The sequence below is a fragment of the Pseudorca crassidens genome, chromosome 3 (assembly GCF_039906515.1).
Source record: "Pseudorca crassidens isolate mPseCra1 chromosome 3, mPseCra1.hap1, whole genome shotgun sequence".
In the NCBI taxonomy this organism is placed as follows: Eukaryota; Metazoa; Chordata; class Mammalia; order Artiodactyla; family Delphinidae; genus Pseudorca; species Pseudorca crassidens.
Genome location: NC_090298.1, coordinates 171,492,891 through 171,502,555, shown reverse-complemented (window position 1 = coordinate 171,502,555; position 9,665 = coordinate 171,492,891).

The following is a 9,665-nucleotide window of genomic DNA, read 5'->3' as shown; positions in this document are numbered from 1 at the left end:
CATCTCAAGGTCCTTAATTTAATCCCACCTGCAAAGTCCCTTTTGCCATATAAGGTACCATACTCACAGGTTCCAGAGATTAAGACATGGACATCTCTGGGGATCAATAGTTAGTCTTCCACAACCGCCCCCCTCCCCCCCATGGCCACTTGCTTCCTCAAAGCCAGCAGGGGAGAGAGAATCTAGAGGGAGTCAGCTAGCAGGACAGAATCTTAGGTACCATGATGGAATCTTGGGAATGGCAGTCATCGCCTATACTGTTGGTTAGAAGTGAGTCGCAGGTCTCATCCACACCTGACGGGAGGGGATTATGCAGGGCATGACCACCAGGAGGTGGGGGTTATTGGGGTGCCTTATAGCCTTCCACCACAGGCTTGAGCTTGGCCAAGTCTTCCAGCCAACAAGAGGGACCTGATTGCCTAGCCTCGCAGCCTCCATAAAGGGCTGTCACATTCAAAAGTGAATCAGCAGGTCCCAGGTCTGGCAGGAGTCCCGGCATCTTGGGTCTTCACTGACCCTCCCCCCTCCCCCAACCTGGCTCACCTCCACATGGGTCCCAATTTACATCAATCCATTTGAGCAAGAATTCTTCAGAAAGGAGAGAGAAAAATCCCAGCATCCTTCTAAGGCTTTACAAACCTTCTAGAACGTGCTTTTAGCAAAATCTTAAAGCTTCATGGTGCCGGTTAAGCCTGTTTCCTTCTTGTCTGTGATTAGCAAGGATTGGCTGGTGGCCCCCAGATCAGGGGGGAGGATTAAGTGGTCCCCACCTGGGCCAAAATCGTCTGAGAATCCTTATCACTGGTACCTGCATCCCGCCCCCATAAACTGACAATTCACCTAGGGTGGATTGTCCGCAGGCGTAACCCTGCCTTCCCAGGGGAAACTGGGCGATATCTGGAGATATTTTTGGATGTCAGGACTGAGGGATGCTCCTGGCATCAAGTGGGTAGGGACCAGGGATGCTTCTGAACACCCCACAGAGTTTGAGAACTACTGGTCCAGTCTATGTAGTCTCCTGAATTTATTAAGCCAGGCCCCTACTGGTTCTGCTTTTTTTTTTTTTTTTTTTTTTTTGCGGTACGCGGGCCTCTCACTGCTGTGGCCTCTCCCGTTGCAGAGCACAGGCTCCGGACGCGCAGGCCCAGCGGCCACGGCTCACGGGCCCAGCCACTCCGCGCCATGCGGGAGCCTCCCGGACCGGGGCACAAACCCCCAACCACTGCGCCACCAGGGAAGCCCTGGTTCTGCATTTTAAACAAGCATTTCAGGGGATTGGGACACACCTGTTTGGAGAAGCCCACGTTGAGAGGCACTGGTGAGCACAGGAATGGGAGCCGTATCTTCCAGGAACATCTACCTATGCCCCTTAGGTCTCCCCAAACGATCTCTGTTCCTTCTCTCCCATCCTGTGTGTCCATCGCTGGGAGGCCCTACAGAGCCTCTTCCAAATTGACCCCACACCCAGTCTAAGTGTTCAGGAAAGATCCAGAAATTTTCTGTTTTGGAACCGCTGGAAGTGTGGGGAAGAGGGAAAGGAAAAAAACAACAACAAAAAAAGGAGTAATTGTCAACAACTCATCCCAGAAGCCCAGAAGCCAGCAGCTTCTCTATGTAACTTGATGAGTTGTGTATCACGGAGAATCACTGCTTGATCCCACACGAGCTAGAAATAGGATATTTCTGAATATTGCTGTCAGAAGTGCATTGAGTAAAAAAAAAAAAAAAAAGGCAATTAAACATAGATTTAGCATAAGTCGTGCCTTGGAGAAAGCTTCCAGGAATAGGTTGAGCCTTGAGATGTAAGGCAGCTGCTGCTACTGTTGACGGGGTTAGAAAGTCTCCGTTCTCTGCATTTCCACAGCCTTGGTGCATAATTCCTAGGAGCAAGACTGCAAATCTCACCCAGATTAAGTCCCGTGAAGCAACAAGATGGAAACAAAGTTTGTCTCTCTCTGTCACAGAAGCAGGGGGTATCACCCGGGGGGCAATTCTGCCCCCTAAAGACACCAGGTGAGGGACTCTCCTGGTGGTCCAGTGGTTAAGAATCCACCTTCCAGTGCAGGGGACATGGGTTCGATCCCTGGTCAGGGAACTAAGATCCCACATGCTGCGGGGCAACTAAACCCACGCACTGCAAATACTGAGCGCTGGAGCCACAGCTAGAGAGCCTGCCACAACTAGAGAGCCCATTCACTCTGGAGCCCGTGTGCCACAGTGAAAGATCCCGAGTGCCACAACTAAGACCTGACGCAGCCAAGAATAAAATAAATAAATAAATAAATATTAAAAAAAAAAAGACACCAGGTGATGTCTGGGGGGACCTCTGTGGCTGTCACAGTGGGGACCAGGGGTACTGCTCCACTCCCCACAGGGTCCAGGACAGCACCCCCGCCCCAGAGAATGACCAGGCCTTGAAAATCAGCAGTGCCAAGGCTGAGAAGGCCTGTCCTGCAGTATTACCAACACACAGTAGGCCCTAGATAAATGTGTCAAAGAAACAAATATCCCAAACAATTTTGCCACCAGCAAAAATGTATAATTTATTCAGGGGAACTCTCTGGGGGTCCAATGGTTAGGACTCCCTGCTTACGCTGAGGAGGGCCCGGGTTCAATCCCTGGTTGGGGAACCAAGATCCCTCAAGCTGGGCAGAGTGGCTAATAATAATTATAATTATTTGTTCACTGGCTCCAGAGTGCCCCTGTATCTTTTCAGCAAAGATTTCATCCCAACCTAGGTAACTTGGAAACCCCAAACTGAGTTGGCTTCCCCACCCGACCCGACCCCTCCCCCAAATCGACGCCAGCCCTGCAAAATCAGTTATTTCAAAGTCAGAACACATACCGAGCCCTCCGGACGTGACCCCCGTAGATGAGGAGCTGAGGCCACCAGGGGGCGCGCCGGCGCCGCTGCCTCCCCGACGGTGCCGCCTCCATCCCTGCGGGCCGCGCGCAGCATCAGGACCAGAAAGAACAAGGCTGAGTTTAACCCTGAAACCACCCGGGCTTGAGCCTAGAAACGGCCCGCGTCCTAGAGACTGGGGTTGCGCGTTTAGAGCTGATTCCCCTTTCAGAATTTTAAGTTCTCCTCACCAGGGATGTTTTGTGAGGCTTTGTGCTGTGGTAGGGCTGCCATCCTGCATTGCATGATGGGATATGGGGTCAGAGATGGGCTCAGAGAATGTGAATCCCTTCGGGGGGTGAGGTTGAGGGTACCAACCACAAATTCTGCTCAGCTCACGGCTGTTCCCAGGTCTTTGTAAGCTCCTGCGGACTTAGGGTGTCATCCTTCTCTCTCGCTCTCATGACTGTGCTTCCTAAATTTTTTTTTTATCAAAATGTAACATACAGGCACGAAAGTGCACACATTATAAGCAAAGAGCTCAATGAATTTTCACAAAGGGAGCAACCCCCCTTGTCATTGGCACCCAGACCAAGAACAGACCCCACGACCCCCAAAGGATAAGATCTCCACTCATGACCCCCAAGGGATAACACTGCCCCAGTGTCTGTGCCAGGGGTTAGTTTTGCTTGTTTTTGAAATGTAAACAGATGGAATCTATGAAAGGTAAAGCCAGAAAGATGGCAAAAGAAAATATAGAATATGGACTTCCCTGGTGGTCCAGTGGTTGACTCCACGCTTCCATTGTAGGGGACATGGGTTCGATCCCTGGTCAGGGAACTAATATCCCACATGCTGCATGGCAAGACCAATATATATATATATATATATATATATATATATATATATATATATATATATATATACACACACATATATAAATATGATTTGAGGCAGGCAAAATTTTCTTGAAGAGAACACAAAAATGCACTGTGGTAGTTAATTTTATGTGTGCACTTGGCTAGACCACAGCATCCAGACATTTGGTCAAATACCAGCCTACATGTTGCTGGGGAAGTATTTTTAGATGAGATTAACATTTAAATCGGTCAACTTTGGGTAGAAAATATAAGATGGATGGCTAGTGGGAAGCTGCTGCATAGCGCAGAGAGATCAGCTCGATGATTTGTGATGACCTAGAGGGGTGGGATAGGGAGGGTGGGAGGGAGGCTCAAGAGGGAGGGGAAATGGGGATGTATGTATACATATAGCTGATTCACTTTGTTGTACAGCAGAAATTAACATAACATTGTAAAACAATTATGTTCCAATAAAGATGTAAAGAAAAAAAACTTTGGGTAGAGAGATAACCCTCTTGAAGGCGGGTGGGCCACATCTAATCAGTTGAAGGCATTACGAGAAAAGACTGAGGTCTCCCCAGAGAAGAGGGAATTCGGCCTCCAGACACCCTTGGAACTCAAGCTGCAATGTCAACTCTTCCCTGGGTCTCCAGCCTGTCAGCCTGCCCTGCAGATTTCAGACATGCCAGCCCACATGATTGCATGACCCAATTCCATAAAGTAAATTCCTCTCTCTCTCTGTCTCTGTCTCTCTATCTCTGTCTCTGTCTCTGTCTCTCTATCTCTGTCTCTGTCTCTGTCTCTCTCTCTCTCTCTATATATATATATAGATAGATAGGCATCTTATATTGGTTCTATTTCTTTGGAGAACGCTGACTAATACAAGCTCTAACCATACATTAAGCTCTAACCATACATTAAAAAAAAAAATCAACAAATTGGACTGCCTTAAAAGAGAGAGGAAAGGTGAGCCATTGAATGGGTGAAGGCATTTGCAATATATACTTGACAAAAATTTAAAGTACTCCTACGAATCAATAAGAAAAAGAGAAATAACCCAATTTTTTAGATGGGCAAAACAGAAAGGCATTTCAAAAACCAGGATATGCAACTGACCAATAAACACATGAAAAGGGACTCAATTTCATTAGCCATGAGGGAACACTAATTAAAACCATAATGTGAGGGACTTCCCTGGCAGTCCAGTGGTTAAGACTCCGTGCTCCCAATGCAGGGGGCCCGGGTTCGATCCTTGGCCCGGGAACTAAGATCCCACATGCCGCAACTAAGCCTGCATGGCCGCAACTAGAGAAGCCCGAGCACCACACAGAAGAGCCCGTGCACCACCACAGAGACCCAGCGCAGCCAAAATTAAAAAAGAAAACAAAACAAAACAAAAACCATAATGTGAGATGATTGCACCCGGATAGCTAAAATGAAAAGACAAAAGCAAGGGTTATTCATCACAAAACTGCATTGGGGGTCTCCAAGACTCAGCAATGATCGTCCTCATGGCCATGGTTTACGAGAGGATATGAAGGAAAATCAGCAGAGGAAAAAGGCTTGGGGTGGGGTCTGGGGGACCAGGCACAAGCCTTCAGAGCTCTTTCCCAATGGAGTCCCACAGGATGCAATTAATTCCTGCAAAACGAGACGTGACAGCACGAGTGGGGTGTGGTTCCCAAGGAGGCTCATGGAGACCTGGTGCCCGGGGTTCTCTCTGGGGGGTCTGTGCACTCAGGCACCTCTGCCCAGCACAGTCGAGGCCCCAGACTCTAGGAGGACAGCAGGTGTTCAGCGTAAACCACGTGTTTGCACAGACAGTGTAGGGACAGGGAGCCCCCTCCGCGATGACTGAGGGTGGCAGGTGCCTCCAGAGTCCAGTTGCAGACCCTGCTGAGGGCCTTTGCAAAGACAAAAATCTTAAGCCTGCTATGTTAACTCTTTTCTGCACCAAAAGGGACAAGCCAGCTGTATATGAAGTTCTAAAGCTGAGCGTTTAGATACCCTAGAAACCCTGGATGTACAATTTCCCGCCCCATGGTTGTATGCCCAACAGCAATGTGTATGAATCGCCACCCAGCGGCAGGCAGAGGAATGTTGGGAGCAGTGCCAACAGAAAGCCAACACTGGAAACTACCCTGTTGAGCAACCATGGCAGAATGGCGGTTGCTTGGGAGACGGGGCTGGGGAGGGGCAGGAGGACATTTTTTTCAGGGGGTGTAGTTTATGTTCACTATCTTGATTGTGAGGATGGTTTCACAGGTGTGTACATATATCAACACTTATCAAATTGTATACTTGGAATATCTATAGTTTATTGTACGTCAGTTACACCTCAATAAAGCTGTTCAGATGGTGAGGTTTTTTTTTTTTTGGCCGAGTCACGTGGCACGCGAGATCTTAGTTCCCTGACTAGGGATGGAACCCGTTCCCCCTGCAGTGGAAGTACGGAGTGTTAACCACTGGACCGCCAGGGAAGTCCCTGTTCAGATGATTTTATTTCCTATTTCTGTGATTATCTGTATGGCTTGAGCATATTTTCCTATATGTATTCACCTCTTGCGCTTGTTCTCCTGAGAACTGTCTGTTCCTTCCCTTCCCTTCCCATTTTAATTTTTTATTTATTAAAAAAATTTATTTATTTTTGGCTGTGTTGGGTCTTCGTTGCTGCGCGCGGGCTTTCTCTAGTTGCGGCGAGCGGGGGCTACTCTTCGTTGCGGTGCGCGGTCTTCTCACTGCGGTGCTTCTCTTGTTGCGGAGCACAGGCTCTAGGCGTGCCGACTTCCGTAGTTGTGGCACGTGGGCTCAGTAGTTGTGGCACACGGGCTTAGTTGCTCCGCGGCATGTGGGATCTTCCCGGACCAGGGATCGAACCTGTGTCTCCTGCATTGGCACACGGATTCTCAACCACCGCGCCATCAGGGAAGTCCCTCCCTTCCTATTTTCATTTTAGGATGTTTGCTTGCTATCAAAAGCTCGGTCTCATCTATTATCAACATTTCCTCCTGGCCTATCACTTGTCTTTTTATCCCATTCATAAGAGTCTTTCACTATGGGAGATTTTTGAAGTATTCAATGTAGTCAGATTTGTCAGTATATATATTTTTTATTGTACTCTGACAGTACCTGCTCTTACGTAGGTCCTGGCGTCTAGGAAGCTTTCAAAAATGTGTCTGAATGAATAAAAGCCCGAAGCTTTGCAGCTTCTTCTCTGAGTAGTCTCATGCTCTAAAGAATTATGAATAAATATTGCACATTACGAATTCTCCTATAGGAGGGAGTCACCCTGTGGGCACTTACCTGGTGTGCTGTTACTATGAACAATCCTTTTAGTTATTGTTGTGAATTACAGAAAACAGAAAAAGAGTCAAGTCACTTTGTGTCTAATAAAAATAGCTACCACACAAAATACAATGGAACACTACTCAGCTGTAAAAAAGAACGAAATAATGCCATTTGCAGCAACATGGATGGACCTAGAGATTATCATACTAAGTGAAGTAAGTCGGACAGAGAAAGACAAATACCATAGGATGTCACTTATATGTGGAATCTAAAATGTGAGTCCATTGAGCTTATCTACAAAACAGAAACAGACTTACAGACATAGAAAACAGATTTGTGGTTGCCAAGATGGGGAGAGGCAGGGGAGGGTTGGATTGGGAGTTTGGGATTAGCAGATACAAACTATTATAGATAGGATGGATAAACGACAATGTCTTACCGTATAGCACAGGGAACTATATTCAGTATCCTCTGATAAACCATAATGGAAAAGAATATGAAGAAGAATATATATATATATATGTATAACTGCGTCACTTTGCTGTACAGCAGAAATTAACACAACACTGTAACTAATAAGAACCTACTGTATAGCACAGGGAACTCTACTCAATACTCTGTAATGACCTATGTGGGAGTAGAATCTAAAAAAGAGTGGATGTATGTATATGTATAACTGAGTCACCTTGCTGTACAGCAGAAACTAACACAACATTGTAAATCAACTGTACGCCAATAAAAACTAATTTGAAAAACATTGTAAATCAACTATACTTCAATTTAAAAAAATACCTACCATATATTGCATGCTTATAATGAAGCAAGCTCTGTGAAGGCAGAAAGTGACATTAAATGTTAAGAACTCATAGACATTTCATACTTAACCTCTGCAAAGCCAGACTTAGACTCTTGACTCCTCCAATGTCTGTGCCTCCTCCAGTCTTTCCTATTTTAGTGAATAACATCAGGATCCATCTAGTGGCTCAAACTAGAAAGCTAGAAGTCATTCCCGACACCTCCTACTCCTACGGCCCACAGCCAAACCAGGACCAAGTCCTGTCAATTCACCCAAGATATCTTTCAAATTCATCCACTCCCTTCCTCCTCCCACCTACACCTAAACTAGCATCAGTTCTTTTTCAAATGACCCAACTGGTCTCCCTGCCTTCATTCTCGCTCCCTTACAATCCTTTCTTTACACGGGACTCAGAATAACCTTGAAACATCAGTTGAATCACAACCTTCACCTTCTTAAAACTCTTCAATGAGTTTTCATCATTGACTCACATTGCATCGATGGGGAAATTCAGATTCCTTAAAATGGTCTCTGGGAATGTCCTTGTCACTCACCAATATTCAGACAGCCTGGCTTTCCAGTTCCTCCAATATCACAAGCTCCTTTCTACTTTTGCATCAAACATCCTCTCTTCATCCCTTACTTCTCACTGTTCTTTATTTGATTAACACAGAACTGTCTCTCTCTCTCTCTTTTTTTTCTCAATAACACTTAGTACAACCTACAGTTTTCCCTTTATATATATGTATTGGTTATCTTTTTTTTTGATATGGACCATTTTTAAAGTCTTTATTGAATTTGTTACAATATTGCTTCTGGCATGTGGGATCTTAGCTCCCCAACCAGGGATCAAACCGGTACCCCCCCGCACTGGAAGACAAAGTCTTAATCCTTGGACCAACAGGGAAGTCCCTGTATTGGTTATCTTTTGCTGCATAACAAATTTCCCCAAAACTTAGTGGCTTATGATAACAACGTTTATTATCTCATAGTGTCTGTGGGTCAGGAATCCAGGTTCACTTAGCTGAGTCCTCAGCTTCAGGGTCCCTCAGAGGCTTCAATCAAAGTGTCCACTGGGCGTCAGTCCTCTGAATGCCCAATGGGAGCAGGATCCCCCTCCAAGATCACTCGTGGTCATTGGCAGGATTTACTTCCTTGTAGGCTCTTGTGCCAAGGTCTCAGCTGTTGGCTGGAGGTCACCCTCACTTTCTTGCAGTGTGGGCATCTTCAGCATCTCAGCTTGCTTTATCAAAGCACGAAAGCAAAAAGGCAATAGAGAGAGTTGTCTAGGAAGACAGAAGTCAGTCTTCTGAAACCTAATCATGGAAATTATATCCTATCACTTCACAATATCCTATTTGTTGGAATCAAGTCGCTGGGTGCAGCCCAGGCTTAAGCAGAGGGGATTATACGAGGACATGAATCCTAAGATGTTGGGATCATTTGGAACCATCTTAGAAGTCTGCCTAATAATATGCTATTATTTCATTAATACTTGTCTCTCCCACTAGACTGTGAACTGTGAGGGCATGGGCTTTTTCACTCCATTTTATTAAAATTTTCAAAAATTGTGATGAGATATACATAACATTAAATTTACCATTTTAACCATTTTTAAGTGTACAGTTCAGTGGCATTAAGTACATTCACATTGTTGTGCAACCATCCCCATCACCCATCTCCAGAACTTTCTCATCTTCCCAAACTGAAACTCTGTCCCCAGGAAACACTGACTCCCCAGGCCCTCCCCCGGCCCCTGGCCCCCACCATCTACTTTCTGTCTCTATGGATTTGACTAATCTAGGGACCTCTTATGAGTGCGATTACACAGTATTTATCCTTTTGTGACTGTCTTATTTCACTTAGCCTGATGCCTTCC